Here is a 25,662-nt window from a genome sequence, read left to right on the forward strand (position 1 = left end):
TCATTATGAGTGTTCTGCTAGTAATGAGGTCGAGTTCTCTACTTGGTTGGTTGTCCTTACTCGTTTGGCTCAAGGTCATTATGAGTGTTCTCTGTGTGGCAGGCAGGCAGTTGCTGGTCCTTTCTTAAGTGGGTTCTTCTGAGAGTCTTCAAACTTCCTCCCTTTCCAGTACATAGCTCCTGATAGGAGAAATTTGCTGTATCTTTTCCACTTCCTTAACCCCTCCAAAAATTGCACACCACAACACCAAGACTCTTTTTCTGATGGTTAGTCCTCTTGGAAAAGCCGAGGAAGACAGTCAGAATTCAACAACATTACTTAGTGTCTACTGACTCTTCAGAAAGTCATCTATTCAGGCAATGTCAAATGATTGGGTGAGAGAGCTTCACTGCTGCCTCTTCTCTCAGCATCACCATGCTCTCTAATCCTCTTTCCTTTGGCTCAGGTGCGATGGCCTGGGTGTGATGGCTAAACAGATTGCCCACTGACAAATGAATTGCGCATCTTGACTTCATGTAGTCGCCTCTTATTATTAAAATGAATTGCCTTGAAGCTTTCTTCCTTTGATTTTAGGTAGCAAGATCACCTACTTTCCTTTTGCGTTGTGAAATAGTATCTCTTTATAAAGGTGATCCTCCTCACTACTGTCGAAGTTCTTATATTGTCCATGGAGAGGTGGTGGTGGTTGGTGGTAAGACTTGTTTAAAAGAAAAACCTTTTAGTAAATTCTTTAGGGATGTTTGATATGTTAGAATATGAAGGGGGTTCTTAGCATATTTTAGTCTTCAACTTTGATCTTAAATGCAGCTCTGGGAAAACAGGAAAATTTCCACTTTCTATCTAGCTTCAATCCAGAGGGAAAACAAAGGGAGGAGAAGATTAAATAAAATCACTGTAGCTGTTCCTATCCTAGAAGAATGAAATCAGAGACAGAGAAGCAAAGATAAATGGGCAGAAGCCATTTGGGAAAAACTGCTGGCCCAGAGGAAAGATGTGTGGCAGATGCAATATTAACAGTTAACACAAAACAAAAGTCACAGTTTGCTCCTATTGGTTCTGAATGCCTCACCTGTCTCTTGCAAAGAGTAAAACTGAAAACCTGAACATGGACTAAAATCGCAAGTGCCTAGGGGCAGCAGAGAGCGTCAGTGTGCTTTAAGTAAGTTCATATCTTCAGGCCCTAATATATTATATCGAGTGTTAAAAAAAATCCACAAAAAAATGGATTACTTTTTGCTTATCATGAAGAGCTTATTTTTCAGTTGCTTCACTTTTTTCTTGAAAGTTTATTGTAAGTTGCACAGAACCAGTGAAAAGATCAAATTTTTAAAAAATAAAAGTATAGGAAAAGGATTTTAAAAACTTTAGCCTGCTGTTCTTGATGTCTATTCTAAGCATAATTCTTGACTAGACTGGTAAGTAAATAAAACCATGAGTGGTTATGACTGAAGTATGATTACTGAAAGCAACATGAGTTTAAAAAAAAACATCAGCTGGACAATGATATCTCTTTCTTGTCTGGTAATTCAAGGTAAAGTTGAAATATAATGTATCCTAAATTTTGTAGAGCACCTCACATTGTTTCATAGCATTCTCACAGTTAGGATGGGGCAATGTGGGTAGATTATGGTTTGCTTAGGTGGATTCACAGCTGTTTGAAAAACCATTCATTCAACAAAAAATTTGGATTCATGTATTTTGGGCAACATGCTCATCCCTAGGGATAAAAGGACAGAGAATTAACAGTCAATAAACTTCTGCTGTCAAGTAACTTCTTACTATGAGAGGCACTTTATACATGGAATCTCTTTAACTTCTGACAGATGGGTATTGTTGTCTCCATTTCACAAGTGAGAAAGCAAAGGTTCAGATTTGCTCTCCAAGAATATCATAGGTACAGTGGTGCAGCGGAGATTCAAACTGTGATCTGTCTCATGATAAGCTGGGATCCTCCTATAACGTGATCTCTGTTGTTCGGGAGAGTAGAGCTAGGATCAATGACTTAAAGTTACCAAGAGAAAAGTCAACGTGAGAAAATTCAGCATAAGATGCTGACTCAGTATAAGGAGGAACTTTTCATCATCTAGAGCCAGAAGCCTTCTTGAATATGAAAGAGCTCTGAGCCTTGCCCCTCCCACTCTTACCGCAGGTCTGCAAATAGAAAATGAATGACTACCTTTCAGAGACGCTGTGAATGTGATAGCTGTTAGGGAAAATGTTGATCCACATCACCTCTGAAATCCCTTCCAATTAGAGTACCCTTTGCGTGTGACATTATGTACCCTCGAAGAGTATATGAGAAAATGGGGCAAAGGGGAAAGTAACTTTTTAGAAAGAATTTGAACATTTGTATTGATGATCAACATTATGCTTATTATGGGCAATTTGGAAAATTCAAGAAAGCAGTATGAAGAACCCGACAAGCCAGTGATAGCCATAATGAATACTGGGGTCTCTTCTTTCATTTTTCTCTATGTTTATAAAATTTTTATTTTACAGAATTTTCGGTCACAGTTATAAACACAAGTGACTAAAATTGCCTTTATAATTTAGAGATACAATGAAAATATTTTACTCTGCATTTAAAAACTTTTCATCAATGTCATTTTTAATCACATGATTTTTGAAATTTATTATGCATAATATTTTCTCTCTGATTCAGATAATTTCTTAGGCTAGATTCCTAAATGTAGGATGATAGTAACAAAGTGTTAGCATGTTGAAGTGTCTATATATATTGGCCAACAGTTTTGTAAAAATATTTGTAGAGATTTATATTCTCATAAACAGTTTTCGAGAGTTCCTTATCTTTCCTCAATCTCACTTCCATTTTGGGTGATTATTGCAACTTTTTGGGTAAATTTTATAGCTTAAAAATGGTTTAGGTAAAATATGCTTTCACTGAATTTCTTTGATTTTTAACATGGTGTGTTTTTAAATTTTCTTAATTAGCTATTTTATACTTTTATTAAATTGCTCATTTTTTCTCTGAGGCAAAATTCTTATTAATAGCCAGGGCTAAGCCAGCAGCCTTCCCTCCTCCCAGTGATCAGATGGGCTGCTTTGTTCCGGAATATGGCTATCTCAGCCTGGATACTGAGGAAGCCGCTTGATGCTTAATGGTGCTAGAGGCTCAAGTGTTTGCAAAACCGAGAGCCATGTTGGCCCCCATGCAGAAAGAAATGCTATGTGAACCTCTGGTATTTTTTCTTTCTTTTTTTAAATACAAAAAAAATAGCTGGGTGTAGTGGTGGGTGCCTGTAATCCCAGCTACTTAGGAGGCTGAGGCAGAGGTTGCAGTGAGCCAAGATCGTGCTATTGCACTCCAGCCTAGGGGACAGAGTGAGACGTCATCTTAAAAAAAAAAAAAAAAAAAAAAAAAAAGGAAAAAAAATTTAGAGCAGTCCAATAAGGCGTAAGCAGTTTACCATAGAGAACTAGGGAATGTTTAATTATGTCAATGAGGCGTTTAATATTGTCTTTTAAACTATGTATAAACAGTGTAGATATATTTGAATAATACCGAAATTTTAGAAAGATCTATTGGAGTGTCATATATGAAAGGATAAGGAGAGATTTGGAAATGCTTTTCTATTCAACAAGAAAACTGATCAAATCTAAATCTGGACAAACTGGAAAGTTTGGGCGCTAGCAGTACAATCTATAGACACATTCTAAAGTCACTTTTGCATCAGAAGTATCAGGATTGCGGTGCCTGCAAATCCATGCTCCTACACACCAAGACATCCTTTAAGAAAACAAAGCCATGCTTTCCAGAGCATTTAGCACTCGTTTAACCCACTTGTTTTTCTACATACCACAAAGTAGGATGGGATTTCTAAAGATAAGGGAATATAGGACCGAGGCCAAGAGCATCAGCACATACCCACTGAATCACACTCCATAATCATATTGCTAGAACACCGTCAGGGAACAGCCCTGAAATCACAGCCCTGCTGTCATGACATGCAATTACAGGACAGAGGTGCCAGGAGGAGAAGTGCCCATTGTGATCAAGAAAAGCCTTTGTGAGAAGACTACTTCAGGGTGCTACCTATCAGGGAGGAATACCCCTGATCCTGTATTCCTCCTTAATCCAAGGTTCATGTGAAATGCTCAGGTGGGGACATTTTTCTTCCAGAGCCACCAACATCTTCTGAGATTCTTTATCAAAGGCAGATTTGTGCAGCCCCAGCATCTGCAGGGCACAGTCTGGGTGGCTCAAAGCCTCCCACAGCAACACCACCCCCTCAGGGTCCAAGGTAATTCAGTTGAGGTTCAGGCCCCTCAGCGTTATGCTGGCTATGAGTGCAGCAGCAAGGTCTTCACAGCAGGTGTGGGTGATCCAACATGTTTGTGGATCAAGACACTCATTTACAGTTACGATGCTTCAAAGCTTCACATAACTATTTGATCCCAGCATCTCCTATTTCAATATGCCTACGTTTCAGGATATTCAGTTTTTCATTGCAGATGAGAACATCAGCAGTGTCCTTACAGGAATTGGAAGTAAGGAAAAAAGCCATCAACCACAGCTCCCCTATGCTGCAGTCTGGTTGCTTCAGCGCTTCACACAGAAAGGCCATCGCATTATGTTCCAGATGATTGGAACCCAGATAGAGGAGGGACAGGGATTTACTGTGCAAAAGCACTTGGGATGTTGTCACAGGAGGCACAGGTGAGACAGCAGTAGGTCAACATCACCTTCTCCAGGGTACAGTTCGGGTGCTCCAGGGCTTCACACAGAAACGCCATTCCTTTGTCCCTCAAGGAGTTTTCTGCCAAGGAGAGAAGTTTCAGCTTGTTGTTACAGGCCAGAGCCGAGGCGATGTCTTCACAAGCTTCATGGGAAAGGTCACATTTCCCACCCAAGAAGGTGAGGGCCTACCTGAGCCGGCCCAGCGCCTTCGATCACCTGTCTGGTGGTGGACCTGGCACCCAGCAAGGGGTGAACCTGACATGGTCCTTGGCCAGTAAGAAGCCTGTGGCCCCAAAGCAGGAGAAGCAGCGTAACGGCACGATCACCATCACGTCCACCCTGCCGGTGGGCACCAGAGACTGGCTCGAGGGGGAGACCTAGCATTGCAGGGTGACCCACTCCCACCTGCCCAGGGCCCTCGTGTGGTCCACAACCAAGATGAGCGGCCCGCGTGCTGCCCCAGAGGTTTAAGCGTTTGCAATGCCAGAGGAGCCGGGAACGCAGACAAGCGCACCCTCACCTGCCTGATCCAGAACTTGCTGCCCTTGGACATCTCGGTGCAGTGGCTGGACAACCAGGTGCCGCTCCCCGCTCGCGGCATGGCACCACGCCGCCTCACAGGATCAAGGGCTCCGGATTCTTCGTCTTCAGCCACCTGGAGGTGACCAGGACCGAATGGGAGCAGAAAAACGAGTTCGTCTGCCGTGCGATCCGTGAGGCAGCGAAAGACTCACAGACCTTGGAGAAAGCGGAGTCTGTAAATCTCGGGTAAATGACGTCCTCCTGTCTCTCTCCCTCCCAGGGCTCCGTCCAGCGGTGTGGTCGGGAGGGCTGGCCAGACCTTCTGTCCACTGCTACAACGATCCCAGGAAGCCACCACCAATAAACAGTGCCTGCTAACGAAAAAAAAAGTAACATATAAAAGTAATTTATATATTCAGAAAATTACCATTGTGATGCAGTGTTTACTATCCTTTTTTCTCATTTCGAATTTTAATGTTTTTTAGTTGCAAGAGACAGCCACTTCAAACTAGCTTAACAAAGTGGGAATTTATTGGCTGTGGTCACTGAAGGCTATGGAGAACTGCCTTTAGAAAGTTGAACTGAAGGACTTAACAGCATTATTCAGGCTCAGAATCTGTCCATTGTCACAACTTGGATTTCCTCTGGATTGACCTTATTCAAGGCCAACGTTTCTTCTCTCTGGAAGCAAAATGGCCAGGCAGAAATTCAGCCTTCTCAGCCATGCCTGTGTAAAGAGGATTCTCTTCCCAGTCATATTAGCACAACCTCTTGAACTGAGTCTCATGTGCCTATTCCTGAAATGGTCGTTATGCCCAGGGCTATAGAATGTGAGATTGGCCACAGTTTTCTCAAATGTCCACCACTGGAGGAAACAGCCACAATTAAGCCAAGAGGGAACACTGTTTGCTCTAAGGAAAGTTAAGGCAGCGCTGCCTGATAAATTAGACGTCTATTGTATTTTAAATTTTGTTTCAAGGTATTTTCTGATATAAACAAACTAGTATGTTATAAAATTTAACTTTCTTCTGTAATTTCTTATCTAACTTTAAAGTTTAAAAGGCCAGGGAATTGATAAGCTTAGGTTTTATTTTTCTCTCTTTTTTTTTTAAAGTTTAGATTTTTGCACTTAATTTTTTAAATAAACTAGGAATTAAGTGGATTTAAAAACCAAATAGTTTTATTTCAGTAACTTGCTGGAACAAATTCAGGGTATCACATTTACTATATACAGCTAGTGCTCGACTTACGACCACGATTGGTTCCGACAGACTGCTCGTAACACGATTCGGTCGTTAAGTTGAGTAGGCTATATGCACGCGGAGATGGTAGTGCTGCCGGAAGCTGGTCCGCACTGTCGTATGCCCAGCTGGGCAATGTTTGCACTGCCAGAAGTGGAGCAGTCGTGGCTAGTGATTGTGGTCATAAAGTCGAATGGTTGTAAGTTGCATAGGTCGTAAGTCGATCAATACCTGTATATCTTTTCAAATAAATGTTATTTATTTTTAATCGATCTATTGAAATTTTTTCCATCTGTATTTATCTAGATCCATAGAATTTTAGCTATTGTAGATGTTAAATGCTCTTTGATATTTGGTAGGGTAAGTAAATGGTAGGTAGCTTAAATGAAAGGGCATAGAAATGACCTGGTGCCAGGAGGTTGATGTACCAGCCTGTGCACATGGGCATTCCTGGAGTTGAGCTCACTGAATACTTGAGCTTTTTCTGATACAAAGGAGGGACATAGGGTCAGAGAATCCAAACATTGCCTAATGCTTTAAAGTATGGCACTGCCTGTGTTTCAAAGGATGAGGGGTCTTTTCCATTTGGAGTTCAAGGAGAATTGTTAAGGGAACAGCTTCTTTTTAGCACATTTTTTTCTCTCTCTTTTTCTCTCTCTCTTTTTTTTCTTCTTGTTTTTGACATCTCCGAATCAGGCTATCAATGCCACCCATGTTTCAGAGAATGATCTCAGTTAGATATTAGTACTTCATGAACTTGCTGCTTCCAGGGCCATTTGCCAGGGAGAGGGGTGATACTTAATGCTGAGAAATTACCCTCTCATGATCACATTTGACCCTGCCATGAAGGCTTCTGGAGGTCAGTGAAAGAAGGGGACTCCTGTGCTTCTCAGATAACATCTCCTAAGTGATGGTATTTTATCCCTGTGCAAGGTTGATTCTGTCTCTACCACGGCTCACAGCATCTTAGAAGGGACAGCATGCCTGTTTATTCATCAAATGTTTATTGCACATGTAATACATACTGAGAATTGTGCCTGGTACTGAGGATTTTAATATAAAGAAGATATCATGTCATTTTTTAAGGCATTCGTTGTCAGGTTGAACTTCTTAGCTCCTAGCACTTGCTTTCCCAAAGTTTAGGTTCCCACCTGGAGGGTCTCATGCACTTGATGTTGTATATCAGTACTCCATTTAGAGGTCATAACAATTGCCTTCCGTATTTATACAGACCCTATAGGTTTCAGGGTTCCCATCTATGTGCACTTGCTGGCACCCCACCCCCCAACCCGCTTATACCTGCTTCCCCTTATCCCAGGCCTGGCTATTTGAAAGTGTGCAATGTTAGAATTGTTTTTGATTTTTACTCGGGATACTTTGCTTAGCTTTTCAAACTCAGTGTGCCTTTTTTTGCCAATGCTAATATGATAAGATTTTCCTGCCTTGGAATCTTGAATCTGGGTTCTTCAAAGCCTCGACTTCAACTTACATAAAATTAAAGTTATATTCACTTTATTGTTAAGTTCTTGGAGTGTTTGGTGCTGTGGTTTGAATGTTTGTGTCCCTCCATAATTCATGTTGAAACTTAATCCCCAATGCAACAGTATTAAAAGGCAGGGCCTTTAGGCCATGATGGTGCCAACTTCACGGATGGAAAAGCGCCTGGTGAAAGCGCTGGAGAGAACTATAATACCTAGGCCTTTTTTTGCCTTTCCATCTCTTCTGCCATGTGAAAACACAACTCTCCCTTCCAGAGAACACAGCATTCACATCTTGGAGGCAGAGACCCAGTTAAAACCAGACACTGAACCTGCTAGCACCTTGATTTTGTACCTGTAGCCTCTAGAACTGTGAGAACCAAATATCTATTGTTTGAAAATTGCCCAATCTTAGGTATTGCATAATTGCTACACAAACAGACTAAGACATTTACTATTTAATGGTTACATTTTATTCTATTTTTATAAAATTTTGTTGCTAACAGGGACCTTGTGTTTGGTCAGAAGATTAACTTGCTATCTCAAAATCACCTCATCTCAACACTGCAGACGCAGAGCTGCTCTGGGTGTTTTGCAGTGGTGAAAAGATATGCTTCTTTCTTCATTGATCCTGTTAAGTGAAAAGATCCTATCTTTGGGGGTGAAAAATCTCCATGTTATTATATGCTCTAATTTATCATGCAATGATCATATTAGCTTTGTCACCTTCTTGCATTTTGTCATCTGAGACCCACTGAGAGGTGAGGCTATTACCCTTCACAGGAAGGTGGTAACTTACTCATCACAGGGAGGCTACTTCCTGCCCGTACTGCTGTGTCTCTCTGGAAGCCTTCCAACTGGGACATCCATCGTTCACAAATTAATTTGCACTGCCTTGGCCAGCGTTTAATTCCAACTCAATTTTTTTTTTCTCCTGAAGGCCTTCTGCAAAATTTCAACAATTCCCTTCTGAATTTCCCTTCCTGGTTGTCCTTTTATTTTTAGTTTCTTTTCAGTTGTATTATTACAACTTATTTATTTATTTACTTGGACAGCATCTACCTTTACTAAGTTTATCCTTCAAGCTTATATTCATGTTTTTCCCAGTAAGCCTACCTGATTACTTTAACTGACTTAAAGTTACAACATGTAGTTGTAGTCTGCTAATTTGGTGATGTTTTAACACCTTCTATTACAGCATAGTAGTTGAAGTCACAGGCCTTTGGGTCAGATTCTCTAGGTTTTTGAGCTGCTTCATGTTGGGGAAGCTGTTTACCATTTCTGGACTTCAATTTCTTTTTTCATCAATAAAATGGGGCCAAGACTCACCTATCTTGGCATCATTACACAACAGAGGCTGTCTGGTGTTTATATACATAGTACATGCTCAAGCTTGGAAAAGAAAAGGCTTGTGGCTTCTGTTTGCCAATGATAGGTTTATTTTTTAAAATATTTTCCTGCTACTTTAGAACAAAATGTCTTGTAAATTTTAAATAAGACTGGTCTGCAGGTAAAACCTTATTAAATTGAGAGATTATGGATTATAGGCTAATGGATTATAATATCAAAATTTCCAAGTTAACATTGTAAGAAGAGACTAACACAGTTAATCTCACTGGAGATCAAATCAAGAGAATAACCATTGTCATGCACTTACCTGACAGATGTCAGAAGAATGAATAGAATAGTGACAAAAGAAGTTGGCTGGACATAAATTATAATTTATTGAAACATTCAGAGTGATTGAATTTTTCATGAGTAATGTTGAATCTAAAGAGACTTTTAAAAAGTTTTCTTTATGATTTAGTTTCTCTTAGATTTTCAACAATTGTTTTGATTGTTTTTAATCACAGATGTGTAAAGGAGTATTGATTCAGTTTCAGGGATTTTTTTGTTCGGAGAATTTGTTCTAATGTTGTTTAAGGAGAGTTACTGCCTGGTCCTAATTTGACCTGTCCCTGAGAAAAGACATTTAATTTTATGCTTTCTCATTCTCCTTTTCAAGAAGTCCCCTTGCTTTGCTCATAAATCGTGTTTGAGTTCTATTCCAAATGAGGTGTGGAATCTTAGAAAGAGGTTTCTTAGTTTTTAAAATAAAGGGATGAATTAGATGATTCTCAACCATTCTGAAAGTTAGCATAAGTTTGCCCTGTTGTTTTTCTTCCCAAGTGGCAACACGATGTTCCCTAATAAGACTGACACAAAAAGCAGTTCGTGTAACATCATCAATAATTATTTTTTTTTGGTGGTGAAAGAAACAGCATATTACCTATACATCAGTTTTATGCATTTAAAAAAAACCTGATGCATATAATTTCATATTTTTGTAATGATCACAATCAAAATGTATGTTTAAGCTTTTTAGCTTTAGCATTCAAAGGTTCTCAGCCATTGGCCTTTATAAATGGCATGGTGGCATACAGTACTGCTCTTCTTGCTTGGAACTACATTTTTTTCTATTTCTTTTTTGTTTAAATTCTCTCTCTCTCTCTCCCTCTCTCATACACACACACACACACACACACACACACACACACACACACACAAGGGGGCGGGGGGTGGGGGAGAGAGAATTTTCCCCTTAATTGAATTATATGTTGAAAGTTAGTTGGAAGGCTTCCTCAGACTGATGTTTTGTGTCTTGGATCAGTCTCCATGATGCATGTACTCATCATGCCAGTGCCTACTAACTTAGAAAGTTTTGAATTATTTTGATTGATTCAGCAATTCTTACTGCCTCTGATTACATGGCCTATTATCAAACGTTTCTATGAACTGAACAATTTAAAGAAATTAATACTCTATCACAATCTAATCTTTTTTCGATTTTTTAAAGCCAAAACTTGATATCTAAACTTAAGTTGAAAACTCACCTATTTTGGTTCCACCAATACAAGTAATGCAATGGAGGTGGTTGAACAAATGTTAACCTGTAAATGTTCACTAGTTTGCAGATGTGCAGGCAATGAGGACTGTTGGCACTTCACAATGCATTCCACTGTCTGAATGTTGTCGAATTTTTTAAAGACATCTATACTATGCAACTCACTTTTAGAAATGTTACAATAGAAAAATTATATCTTAGAAACAAAAAAGTATGGGGTATAATTTTGTTAATCTGATGTAATTTACCTTCTCTTGTTGCCCTGCTATCAAAGGCAAGTTTGTGTCATTTTTATTTATTTATGACACACAGAGTCCTTAAAAGATTTAAGAGTTTGAAATCTATAAATACTGATGATGTTGGTTATGAGAAAAAAAAAAACAATCAACAAATTGGTTGAAAAGCTTGGTAAAGGTTTTGGTATCTCCTCATCCCGGAGGGGAGTCCTTCTGCTAAGGTATCAGATGTTTCCCCTTGCCCATTGTCCTGCCCAGGGAGAGAAATTCAATCAGCCAGGATTTTACAAATCTATATTCTTCCTCCAGGACAGAGGAGGGAAGGCCCAACACCTGACACTTGGAGGGCTTGAGCCTCAGAATAAAAAATTGCCATGAATTTGAATGAAGATAAGGGGACAGTGAGAGATGTTCCACTGAGGAGGGCTCGTTGGCGTTGGCGGCTGCCCATCCCTCTTATCTCACCTAATGGCGGGTGCCTGCCAATGTTTATTTGGCCATTGCCATTCACCAGCTGCTCCTCTGCCATGTTGTTTTTCTTCCCAGATGGCAACACGATGTTCCACGATAAAGCTGACACAAAAAACAATGCGAAATTTGTCTAAGAGAGGTTCAGCAAGCATGAGAAAAACATCTGATATCTCTCAGAGCCCGCCAAGTTCGCAGCTTACAGTGCCAGAGTAATTATGGGATGATTTGAACAGAGGCAACGCATGAGGAAGCCACTTCCAAATGTATCAGGTAGGTTTCCAGAAGAGGCAAAACAGTCGGCTCTCTCATTCCTCTGGCGCTCTGACAGAATCGATGAGCATAGTCTGTGGCTCCCAGAAGCCTTGTATATTGCTAAAGCCTGCGCTTTACCCCATGCCGCCTAATTAATGACTCACTATTTAAAAAAAAAAACCTTTTATTCAATTAGACTCTGCTTTCAATAAGATAAACACTCCTGCTGTCGAAATCCTGGGAAACCAACATTCATAGGCTGACTTCACGCCAAGGCATCTGCTTTTCTGTGGCCCCTGGCCTCTTGTTCTGTCCAGCCTTGATCTGGTTGTTTGATTTTGTAAAAACTGACTGCTATTAATATGAAAGAGGAGAGTGTCCCTGCTACCTTGTTATGCTGACAGCTATTTCCCCCTTAGCCTCTACACAGTAACACAGAGTAAAGAGAATCGTACTATTATTTTTATTGATGACAGAGTCACAGATGTTATTTAAAATGAGACATTGACTGGGTTTCATATTCATCACTATTAAAAGTTTGCCTTTTATGTGAGTTAACGTTACTATGTTCTTTGTTAGGTTGGATTTTTAGGTGAAAAACTAGAGAGCTTTTTATTTTAGCCCGTGTTTCTTTACTGTCCAAACTGCCTCCTCGAGATGATTGCATTCATGTCTCTTTGGTCAGTTGTCAGAGTTACTACAGTGTATTTGACTTGCTTTAGAGAATATTGAGACAGAGAAAAAAGCTTTAAAAGAATTCTATTGAGCATTTGAGGACTCTGTCCCAAACTGGTTCTGTTGTGTAACTATGGGTTGGTAATAATAATGAAGGCTAGAAAATGCCCAATAATCTCTGGTGAAAAACACTCTTTTAGTGAATGAATTAAATCTCTCTGATTTATAAGTGGTATCATGTATTGATAAAATTTAAAAACAGATTTTTGCATTTATTTAGCATGGTAAGAAAGTTTTTACTAGTAACATTTTTTACTGCATATTCAGAAATCCTGGGAGGATAGGTTAGTGCAGATTTTATGGCTGTTGTGAATACTTGACCTTCTAAGGGTAGAAGAAAGATCTGAATATATTAACATTTGAGGTCACGCTCTAATTCACTTTTGTAGGAAGCAACGTCATTTGACATTTCAACCTTTTTGCAGGACATATTGTTGGGCATTTTCCAAGGTAGCAAGAGATGAACTTTTCATTCCAGCATTGAAATTACTTGGCCATCTATATACAGGTGGAATTAATATAATGTACATATTCTTGATTCTATTTATGTTGGATCTAAATGATTCGATGGACCTGGAGTATAGCAAGGTCAGACTGATGACTCTTAAAATATTTGAGAGAGAGGTTGATTTTTACTAATCTATGCCTCTCTGAGCTCATATTCATCTCAACTAGACCAGTAGTTCTCAATCCTGGCTTAGAGTCACCTACCTGTATAATCGTGTGCGTTTGATTTTGATTCTTCCCAGCGATTGTAGCTTAATTATGATGAAATAAAAAGTAACACTAATACTCAGCGGAACTCATGGCTGAACATTTAAATGGTTTGGGGTGGTGCCTAATAATCAAGTTTGTTTAAGGGCCCAGGTGATTATAAGGTGCAGCTAGCCAGAGAACCACAAGTTTAGAGGTAAGTGGCAATAAATTATCTACTAGTATGTATACAACGGTTAGGTATTCAGCTAGGAGTGGTTTGACTAGCATGATATTTAAGTGAGCACTGGAACCAACATTCTGTAACAGTATAAAAATGTTTTTTGAATTATAAATGTTGATGCTAAATTTTTTCATATTTCTGAGCATAAACTGACTTAGTTTTTTTTTTATATTAAACTTGATGTTTTTATGTGGAGCATTAACTGTGTATCACAAATTTTTAAATTTGAAACAATGAATAAAATGGGATATATTTCTAAAGTGGTAAATATTGACCATTTTATATATAGCCACATATTTGGGGTCCACAGGTAAATAGATCCTGGGACCAAAATGTTTCAGAACCACTGGTCTAATCCATTATTTTACTTTCTTCAGTGCTCTTATCTCTGTCTGAAATTAACTTATTCATTTACGTGTGCATTTATTGTGTGACTTTCCCTACTAGAACACAGATAACCTAAGTATAGTTTGTTTACTGCTGTTCTGCCAGTAATTAGAAGTGTTTAATGTCTAACAGGTGTTGTGGGCTGCATTATGCCCTAAAATTTATGTATTGAGGTCCTAATCCCTAGTACCTCAGAGTGCGAGCTTATTTGGAACTAGGGTCACTGCAGATATGATTAGTGAAGGTGAAGTCGTACTGGAGTGGGTGGGCTCCTAATCTCGTGTGACTGGTGTCCTTGTAAGAGGGTGGTCAAATGAAGATACAGAGACATGCAGGGAGAATTCCATGTGAAGATGGGAGCTATGCCCCCCTAAGCAAGAAATTGTAAGGAGCTAGGAAAAAGGTGTTGACAGATCCTTCCCCATCATCTTCAGAGGGCGCATGGTCCTGCCAATACCTTGATTTTGAACTTTTAACCTCCAGAACTATGACACAATAAATTGCTGTTGTTCTAAGCCATCCAGCTTATGGTATTCACAGTAGCATCCCTGGGAAACTAACGCAGTCCATAAATATCGATTAAATGCATGAACTGTTTACTGTATCACGTGTACTATCACATTCATTTTGCACAACAATCTGATCAAATACTGTTATTGTTTTTCTTTTTCTGCATGCAAGGAAGCTGAGCTCAGGTCTCTGTTTCCATAAGCCAGAGCTCCTAAGCTGTATACTCTGTGGTCTGACATATATACTGTATAGTAGGTATTCGTAAAAACAGGAAGCTGCTGTGAGTAAGCACAGTGTGCAGAAAGGGTATTCAAGTTGGAAGACTAGTGTCTGGAATGTTAAATATTTAACCTCTAATTCAATTTAGGTCTTCTCCCTATCTCTGTTCCATAACTCGCAGCCCGCCTCAGAAACCTGCAGTGGGAAAAGAGACATCCTTTTTGTCTGTCTCTGCTTTCTGTGTTTACCTTGTTCGGCTCACTTTTCAAGGTCAGGGTACGGAGACGGAGACAAGGGGACGAAGGAGTAATGGTCTTTCTTAATTAGTAGTAGTCATTCATATGGTATTGTACCCTTCCGGGTGGCAGATGAGATATTTTGGGGGTTCCTTGGAGACCTCTATTATAGCATTGTTCCCTGGCAGAGGAGATGCACCCTCTGGCTGACCTGAGGACCTGATTCTTTCTGTTGGCGTCATCGTACCCTGGAGGATGGCCACTTGGGCATGGCGCTTTGTTGGCAACTCAAGTTCTGCTACTTTCCCTGACATCCATTCTGACTAAAAGGAAACATTTGGTTCTTTTGTCCCATAAACTCTGGAAGTGCCGTCTGCTCTCACCATAGCCCTTGCTTCTCCTTGGCCTTAAAAGGCAGTAACTCCTGCACGCCTTGAACATTTGGACTCTTTCCAGACTACAGTCAGTCTCTAGGCTCTGTGCCCTCCAAATTCTAGGGGTTGCATGTTGAACCCTCTGAGGGGGTTTCTTGAAGCCTCCCTGTCTTGGCTTGAATGGTTGTGGTGGGAAACCTCCTGGTGCATATGGATTTGAAAGAGAGTTCACAAAGTCATTATAGATTAACTGTTGCTAAGAATGTTACTATGACCAGAAAAAAATTGAATATAATATAAATGTCCATGTACAACTCATTGATCCCCCGTTTTAACATTGTAATCATTTTAAGTAGTTCAACTTCTCTTACTAAAAATCTATGTGATCGGCACTGTACCATGATGAGAGAGAAAGCCCCAAATCCTACATTCATGTTCAACACATTACTTTGGACAATAGCCTGATGTGCACATTAACAACCTTCGATGAGAGCCAGAAATGGGCAGAAGGCAGATCACTAGGGGAGACTGAGGCTTGCGTGAATGCGTGTGCACTCATGTGACCATGCTTCTAGCTAGGATGAATATCAGTGTGCTAGGCACTGGGCTTATCACAGGGCTATGTGCAGGAAGGCAAATCTGACTGGTCAGTCCGTGTTTATATATGAAAATTTGAAGAGTTCATACCATAGTTGGGGGAAACAGCCTTAGGCAAACAAACACAATACCAGGCAATATGTTTTATATCAGACCAGTATTTTGGACAAAGCGTTACACTAGTTTGATGGCATGTCACAGAAAAAAACTGTGATTTGGTAGAAGGAACATAGGTTGAATGATCCCCATATACGTCTCATCTCTGCAATTTAGTGAGATGTATTACCTTGCACATACTCACTTGAATTCTCTGAGTTTGTTTCTTCATCTGTAAAATATGGATAATATGTCTTTATACACGTACATCTATATTTAGCTAGCCAGCTTTTTTGCCTTATTCCATATATGAATTAAAACTGTATGAATTTGTAGAATAAAATAGTTAAGATTAATAAAATTCATGATCAGGGAGAATACTGACAAAGCAAGCAGTAAATACTAGGGGAAAGGTAAAATACAGAAAGTTCCAAAGGCTTAGAAGGATGACTTCTGACTTCTAGATGTAGTTTGCCCTTTCTGGACATTTCCTTAGTTGGTTCTTCAGTTTTGGCCAAACTCTTTATTCTCATTTCTTGGTAGCCAAAGGATTTGGTGCCTACCAATCATGCCTTTAGCAATCTTTTGGTCTGAAGAACAGTGGCCTCTCTCAGAGTCAAAATACATGACTCTGGTCCCTTCTCCTTGCACATATACCTCCTTTTATGCATTAACTGGTAATTTGATGTGTTTGATAAGTTCCAGTGACCAAGTAGGTAGTTCTTTATTCAGTTGAAAATTATCCAGTCTATCTCTAAAATAAAAAAAAAATTATAATTATCCTTTGTAGAATTTGCTTGGTATTAAATGAGTTTAGAGTGCGGGTATAGTTTTCCTGTATCTAGGAGCAAGGCTTAATATGTCTTCCTTATAAGAGACTGTTTCTGATACTAAATTGTGAATTCTCTTCTTTAGTTCAATCCCATAATCTTAATAGATGATTCTGTTTAGTTATCACTATTTCAGTGAATTTTTTATCCTAAGTATTTTATAAATGTTTTACAAAAATGAAATTTCTGTCAGTACGGGAAGAGGGGACAGATCTAGGTGAAGATTGTGGTTCTGGAGAGAGCTGGAGAACTTCCCTTAACACATCCTTTTTCTGTTTCTATCCAAACAGTCATATGGAGTCAGGTGACAACCAGGTAGTCTGGGCTTCTCTGTACTTCTCTATGTAACATTGAGAATCACTCTGCAAGAAAATGTCAAGGATATCAGTAAGAATATGTCAAGAAAAGACCTAATTGTTACTTTTAAAAGCATCATGTTTCCCTTGGCCTGATGATCTCACCACTCTGTAGGTGGATATGTGTTGGAGAAAGCCACAAAACAGAGTATGCGAGGCCACTTAAAGATGCGGTGGTAGAAATTAATGTCCCAATGAAAAAATTGCCAACAGAAACTTGAGTGGTGGCCTTCTTGGAAGCCGAGTGTGATTTGCACATTTGTTTATAAACTTATTCAGCAAATATTTGTTCAGCACCTACTGCATATCAGTCAGTGTTCCAGGCACTGGGGATGTATCAGTGATAAACAGAAATTAAGAAGGCAAAAATCCCTATTTGAGCAAACATTTTATTTGGGCTTCAGACTATGCACAAGATAACTGAATAAATTATTTAGTGCCAAAACCTAAGGAGAAAAAGCACGGGCAGGAAGATGAATCATGAGAAGAAGGGGCGTTCGATCTAGATAGTTAGCCAGCGAAGACCACACTGAGAACTTGACTTTTGAACTAGCCATATGGAATCAGCCAGGCTCTTCCTTGTCCTGAAAGAGAAAATTCAAAGGACTAAAGGTAGTAGAAGATCTGGATTAGAGAGGATAGAGAGAAGGCCAATGTGGCTGGAATTGAGTGAGTGAGTATGGTAGTAGGAATTGAGATTAGAAAATTAAAGGGACATTGACTTACCTTGATGCTGATGGAGAGCCACTGAAGAGCGTGGAGCAGAGAAATTATGTGATCTCACAAACATTTAATAGGTCACCTTAATTACTATCAGAATAGACTGCAAAAGCAGAGTTGCGTATCATTTAGGTGGGTATTGCAATAATTTAGTTAAAAGATGACTGTAGGGATGGTGAGAGATGGTCACATTAGAATGAATGGTGAGGGTAGAGCCAAAAAGATTTGCTGATGAAGTGGTAAGAAAGAATTAGGGCTGACTCCAAGGCTTTTGGTCTGAGGAAATGAAAGAATCACAGTGGTGATGGGAGACATCAGAGAACATGTCAGCTTCTCTTTAGTCTTCATTCTTTCTCTAGCTTCTGCCTCCACATTGCTGCTTTTGCCTTCTTCAGCTCTTTATAGCTTGTTCATTTGTGTCTTTCACTTTCAAGCTCAAGATTATCCCAGTTCTTCCTGTGAAATATTATTTACCATCTTGTTTATTTTTCCATTCTGTAGCATTTTTAATTTTTATGCATACATAGTATGTATATATACTTATGGGGTGTATAGGATATTTTGATGCAGGCATACAACACGTAAGAATCACAACAGGGTCAATGGGGTATTCATCCCCTCAAGCATTTACCCTCTGTGCTATAAACAATCCAGTTCTCCTTTAGTTATTTTTAAATGTGCAATTAAATTATTGACTATAGTTACCCTGTTGTGCTATCGAATACTAGATCTTAGACATTCTTTCTAACTATTTCTTGTACCCATTAACCATCTCCACTTCCCTCCATCCCACCCACTGCCCTTCCCAGCCTCTGGAAACCATCATTCGGTTCCCTATCTCTATATATTCAATTGTTTTAATTTTTAGCTCCTTCAAGTAAGTGAGAACAGGCAAAGTTTATTTTTCTGTGCCTGGCTTATTTCACTTAACATAGTGACCTCCAGCTCCATCTGCTTTCTTGCAAATGACACCATCTCATTCTTTTTTATGGCTGAATAGTACTCCTTACTTTAAATTGGTAGCTACTAAATAAAAATACATGGCTCAGACTCCCCAAAAGCTGTATTTAGTGTGGTAGAAATTATGGTATTTCAATCCAGAGTTTCTGTTATCTTCTCTTCTTAATAAATTTTATGGTGAAGCCAAAAGATCAGTGGACTGGGTACTGGGAAACCTGCTTCATTGTTTTGGTTCTGTGATCTTGGGTAACAAGTGGACATTTTTCTGAACTCTAATTTTGTCATCATCCCAACGCAACAAAGGAGACATGGCCGGCAAGGCCATTTCTAGAGTTGACAGCTAATAAGTAGCTGTTTATGTCTTCATCCTGGACATTTCCATTGGTCAGAAACAACAGGGCCCTGTGAGTGGTGCAGAAGCATTGGATTCAGTTCATGTTGGTGAGATGTCACTGATAGTACATAAACATATATTGGGTGCCTATTGTCTTAGTATAATACTCAGTGCTGCAGAGAACACCAAGCATGAGGAACTTAAGATATATCCTGTAAAGATCTAGTCATTCTAATGAGTTATTTATGTGACAAACTCAATGAAAAGACATAGTATGGTAAGTTCTGTGATGAAAGGACAAGTTGGATGAGTAGAGATTTATTCTAACTAGACATTGTTCGTTAGAAAATACTTCAAAAAGTTAACTTTTCAGCTGCACCTTAAATAATGAGTGAGATTTTTATAAGTAGAGATGAAAAGTAAATTCCAGACTAAATGAAGAGCATTAAAAAGGTAATGCTGGTGGGAAAGTACACGAGTATATTTAGAAAATAATGAACAGTTTCACTGGGAAGTCAGGAATGCGCTATAAAGCATCAAATGCTACCCAGAGGACAGTGGATACGGATGTCCAGGAAATGGGAAGCATCAATTTTGTTTCAGGTTTTTAGACTTCTTTTTCTCTCACACTGAACTCCCCTCCTTACCATCACCAACCTGATCCTACCACTTCTCCCCATTCTCCTCTCAAACTAAGCAACAAGGGGCTTTCCTTCTGTTCCTTTAGACATTCGTTTCCCTCCAACTTTTCATACTCTATCTACATCTAGTTCTGCAGTTGACGCTGTACAATCTCAGATCTGCAGCTGCAGGACAACATTTGGAAACACTGGGTAGTGAATATCTTTGTATGTGAAATCTCCAGGTCACTGCATAATCATCATTGAATTTGGGCTTTCCGTCTTCCATTAAAATATCCATATATATCAAAGCCCCTTTTATCTCTTTATCATTTAACTCTCTAATATTCTCCCTGTGTGTCATGAGGTTTACCAACAACTCAGTGCTTTACTGTTGCCCTTTACAATTTCATGAATTACCTTAAAATGTGTAACATTAAGCATTGCTTTTTCTAAGTTCAGAAATGTAAAGATTTATGTAAGTCGTATCAGTAACAGAAGAAGGAAATGTAGACACATTTTATTCCTAAACAAGGAATATATATCACTAATGCTTTAGCCAGATCAGACTGTTGAAGAACTGTGTGTCTGTACTGTAAGACCACATCAAGGGATTTTTAAGATACAGGAGTCCATGAGCATGGATGGGGGAAAAATAACATCTTTATTTTCCATAATCTCTCACTGAAATTGAACATTTCTTTCAATTAGGAATAAGGCAAAAAACCATATTAGTTTTAGCAATACCTGTGAATTTGTCACCAATAGAAATCACAGACATTTTTATAGCATGTTATAGGTGCTGTAGATCTCGAAAATGTCATTTATGCTTATCTCTATTTTTAAATTATGGTAGTTATTAAATCAACTGCTAGATATTGATGTGTAACAAGTTGAAGAAATGTACATTTTACTTAAGAGTTGTGGCAAAGAATCAAAAATAAAGGGTAGGAAAAGATAGGGTAACACGTAATAGGATGATATTAAAAATTTTAAATGTAAACAGCACCTTCACATTTGAAAAGTTAAAATATATTTTCATATAATTGGTTTCTTTGTAATTCTCTGTATTTTACTATACACATTAAAAATATTTTTCTAAGAAAGTATCCACAGATCTCACCAGACTGTCAAAGGAGTCTATGGCACAAAAAAAGCTTATAAATGCTGAATTAGATAATGTTTGGAATTATGGCTAGAATAATAAATAGATAATAATAAATAATAATAAATAATAATAATAAATAAATACATAAACAGATGGATACCATCCCCTTAAAAACAGACCTCTTCCTTTGCCTGTTTTATTTTCATGAAGTAGAGGATGATCCAGCAACAGTGGACACTCTTAAATCATTGACAATTATAGCCATAACAAAGGACTGGACATATTTTTCACAAAATCATCTTTTCTGCATAACTGAATGATTGTCCATGATGAGCAACTATAAAAGGCTTCAGCCCAGATAAAAAGTTTATTCCTGGACCAATCTTGGAAATGTTAGCAAACATATTATATTTAAAAACATATTTTCTTTATTATGTGTTTAAGAGAAATGCTAGCAAATAATTTCTGCAAAACAGATTTATCACTTTGTCTCTTGAATATTTCCCCAAGCAACTATGTTTTATGATTATGTATCTGGGAAAATACACACACACACACACACACACACACACACACACACACACACACAGTACATCTATAAACACAGGTCTGTATGTCTACATACATGAAAATACATAGATATGAAGGTTTTATCTGTTGTGCAGTTAAGTTATTGTTATTAATGTTAATACTTTAGACCTAACACTTAAAGTTTTTTCATTACCTTAAAGACTGGTATACTTTGTTTATGAATCACTCTCTTATCCATTGATGTTTTACAAAATAACTTATAAAATGCATAAACTATCCACTATTTAATTGCTTTTATATCCTTACATTGTTTTACTATGTAACATTGCAATTTAGTTATTAGTTTCTCAAATATTACTACAAAAAAGAAGTAAAACTTTGGATATTTTAAAATTTAATTTTAAAACAAATTGTTGGTTACTGGCAAATATCCTCTTCTCTTTATGTGTTACCCTAAGTATCTTTCTTTCCACTAACTTTTTATTTTGAATCCTTTCCAACAACTGCTTGGAAGCAAAGTTTCTCTCTTAGCTACTTCGTAAAGCCTTCTTGAACTAGGAAAATGAGAAGGTTGTTTATGCCTTCTATGTACGCCTTCCAACAAATGTCATTCAAACTATTAATATTGTTTTCTATGATCCTGGTAATATTAAGTAGACTTGAATGCATCATCCATTACTATCTTGCTGGAATAGGCTTTATTCTACTCATTTATATTAGGGTACGTTTAGTTGGGCTCATGTTTCCACTACTGCCTGCACATGTCGACCCCTCAGGTAGTCAGTGACATGGACTGAGTTCCACTGCGTGGGAACCATTGTCCTTGGCACCATTCACTGCCTTTCTAGCCTTTTCAGTGAGAGCTGCCAAGGTGTCTTGGCTTTGGCAGCTGTTCATTAATTGCTAACCCATGACAAAGAATGGACCTGTCTGATCCAAGTATGCCCAGTAAATCTTCAGTACTCTTTTGGGATAACTGCTGATGAAACTTAATTTGGTATTGCAGGTGGCCGTTAGGAGCTTACAGTGTGCTATGTGTTTTAGGAATATTCTACTTCGTTCTTTGGAATTTCAGAAACTCACATTCGGTAAAGATGTGATACAATATCTGAGGTGTATGTCATATTTTTAAAAATTCACCTTAATTTGTAAAGGAAGCACCTCCAGCACTCATTCATTATACCCCTCAGTAGTGCAAATCAGAATGATGAAGCCGATATGCAGATTGCCTCAGAAAATGTTTATTGTAAGAAACTGCTTAAGATATATTATGGTTGTTTAAGGATATCTCTCAAAGAGCATTTCACATGACAAGGTATTATAAGATTTTATATTGACCTAGTCGGTTTTGAACTTGTTACCTGAATAGAACTAGCTGCCAAAGTCTGAGAATTACAACTGACTTTATACTACATTTTATTAGATTTTAAAAAGGTAGAAACTTACTAAGGAGACCATACAACCGAGTTCCTCCATTTGCCTTTGAAGATTTGTACCACCCCATTGGATCCTTATTGCTCTGCTCAAGTTCCAAAGGTCCTAAAAGGAAAGCTACTGAAAAGTTTGTCAGGAAATTAGAACAAAATAGATTGAAGGAGGAAAATTTACTCCAGCAATGATGAAACACAATATTTTCTCCAAATGAGCTCTGCTGCATCTCATCATTCTTTCAATCATCAGAGAGCCCCAACTACAAGCCAAGCACTATGGCGGGTTCTGGGGATGTAAAAATAAATAATATATAGTTCATGCCCTCAAGGAATGGACAAGGTCTTTTGTAAATATCTAACTATATATAGTATAGGACAAGATGACATAAATGCTAATGGAGAGAGAGGAAGAGGACAGTAACTGTTGGCCACAACTCGTCCTCGGAGGCAGCTTCTAACATAGAGTGCCGTGTGCTCCCTGACGAATTGCTATTAAAATGCAGTGTTCGACTCGAGAGGGTTAAGAATGAGCCTTGTTTGCCGACCAGGGTTGAGAGATGTATAATGAAGCTCATTTAATGAGGCTTTCTGAAAGCAGAAGTGCTTTGACTAGAGGCAACTTCCATTTGTCTAGTCATCATTGTGGTTTGCTTATAAGTAAAGGGCTTTGTTGTAAACACATTCTTTTCCAAAGGGCTTCTTTGACAATGGAAGAGGATTGCAATTCTCCCTGCAGGCCAAAAGAGGGCACTTGGAGCTCTCTGAATAGCTGTTACAGCTCCATCAGAGCAGGCCTTTGGCTCCTGTAGGGATGTTTTCCTACTCCCATCGAATAGATCTGATTAAAATACGGTTTTGGAACCTGGAAGGAGTATTGAAGACACAGTTTGTTAGGCTCAGACTTTGGCCTTTTGAAACCGACGACAGGCATTTATTCAGGTGTATTTAATACTAGTGAATTATACTCTTATTCCCTTATGTATTTGCAGTGATGTATTAATATCAAGAGGAGCTGCTGTCTTTGTAGCTGCAGAAAAAGATTACATTTATATTCATTCTGAAAACTTAGCTTTGTAGACTCTTTGCCAAAGGTCTGTTCGCTAGTGATTTGTTTGGACATTTGAATACAGAAGGCTTCCCTCCTTCCTTTTATTTCTCTTCAGAGTCCTCCATTCTCAGTGTAGAATGTTGAATTGTTTTGAGGTCTACAGGACTGTGGCAGCTCGTAAAGTTCTGAGGATGAGGCCGTTAAACTTGAAAATACATCCTGCAGGTTGGTGTGTGGTGCTTGTGTAAACAGGACTGGCCAACTTTGCACAGTCGTGAGGATTAGTGGGATTCTTGTTTTGCCTTTAAGGGCAATCCTGCCTAGAGGCCAGGATGATCTAGGAGATCTCCTGAGGTAAGATCAAGGACTCTGTGAGAATTTCCATTAATCCTTTAAAAACAAAATAACGAACTGGCCAGAGCATGGAGGTGAACTAGGTTTCACAAGTTTTAGCCTTCATGCGAAATGGACTGAGTTGCAGACTGATCTGAGAATCTCACCTTTCTGCACTTTAGTTGCCTCTCAATCAGACGATTAAAATAGAGTTGCTCTTATTCATTTGGTCTTACCTAATAGGATTAATTTTCACAGGGGCATTAGTGTAAAAGGAATGAGAGGCTATGGGCCACTTCTTGTTTGTTCGGTTTTTCATCTCTATCCCTGGCGCCAAGAGTCTCTGGGTCATAGTAGTAAGCTAACAAATATTTTTTGAATGAATAATGGAAATGAAAAGGACACAGCGTTTTTTTTTTAAGGCAGGACACTTTACTGTTTGATGCTGTATTGAATAAATTTTTCCAGTAATAGCGATGATAATGATACCTTACATGTATGAAGTGCTTAAGAAGCTCACAAAGCACTTTTGTGAACATTATCTCAGTTGTATCCTCAGATCTGTAATTGAGGAAACCAGGGCTCCAAAATCTTAAATGGATTTTTAAGGTCAGATATGAGAATGGTGACCTATAATTTGTTGTTCAATGGGAATGGTTTTGAGAATGAAAGAGAGCACCATTAATAAACACGCCAGTTCAGCGGCACAAACTGGGACTGTTCTGAGAAAATCAGGGTGTATGGTCATCCCGTTAATAAGCAACAAAGTGAGAACTTGTATCTGGGTCTGTTCATTACTCTCTAGTGTCTCACAGGATACAGTCTCTGCATCTTTCCATTGTTAAGGATGATAATAAATGATCATGAAGCATTGCAAGATCCTGTGGTGTCACATGAATCTTTGCAAAGCAGAATTGTATTCAACACTGTGGGCGTTCAGTGTATTTTCCTGGATTGCTTTGCTTTCTGATTGCTTAGAAATGGGCAAACTATAGAAGACTGAAATATTTGATTAATTTAAGCACCCAATCCTCTTACTGTGCTAAGTCACAGTTTCTTATATTCTTATATATATTTACAATAATATTTTGTATATGCTAGAGTGTAATACTCTACTCTAGGTAGATTGAGGTAGATATACTAATTTGTTCAATATAATCAGTCTGCCAGCATTATTAGGACTCAACTTTCAGCCCCTATTAACACATAGCCCTACAAACTTGTAGAAAAAGATGTCCCTTACCTTAGATATCTACCTTTATGGGTAGATATCTAAGGGTATGAACATACCATCACATTTGCACATTTTTTAACTGGATTTTTATACTTCCTGGCCTCAGTCCTCTTGTTAATGCATGTCTATCCCTCACATAATTGGTTTATATATGTAACCTAAAACATTTTGTGACTTCATTAGAATGATGGACGTGTGGACGAGCTCCCATATCCGTAATAAAAATAGCAATTTAGAAGCCAGAGTGAAGTCACTCAGAACAGGATGCCTGGACTTGTGTTATG

Source organism: Sapajus apella, unplaced genomic scaffold, assembly GCF_009761245.1.
Source record: "Sapajus apella isolate SASKATOON/1434 unplaced genomic scaffold, GSC_monkey_1.0 scaffold122, whole genome shotgun sequence".
NCBI classification, from domain to species: domain Eukaryota; kingdom Metazoa; phylum Chordata; class Mammalia; order Primates; family Cebidae; genus Sapajus; species Sapajus apella.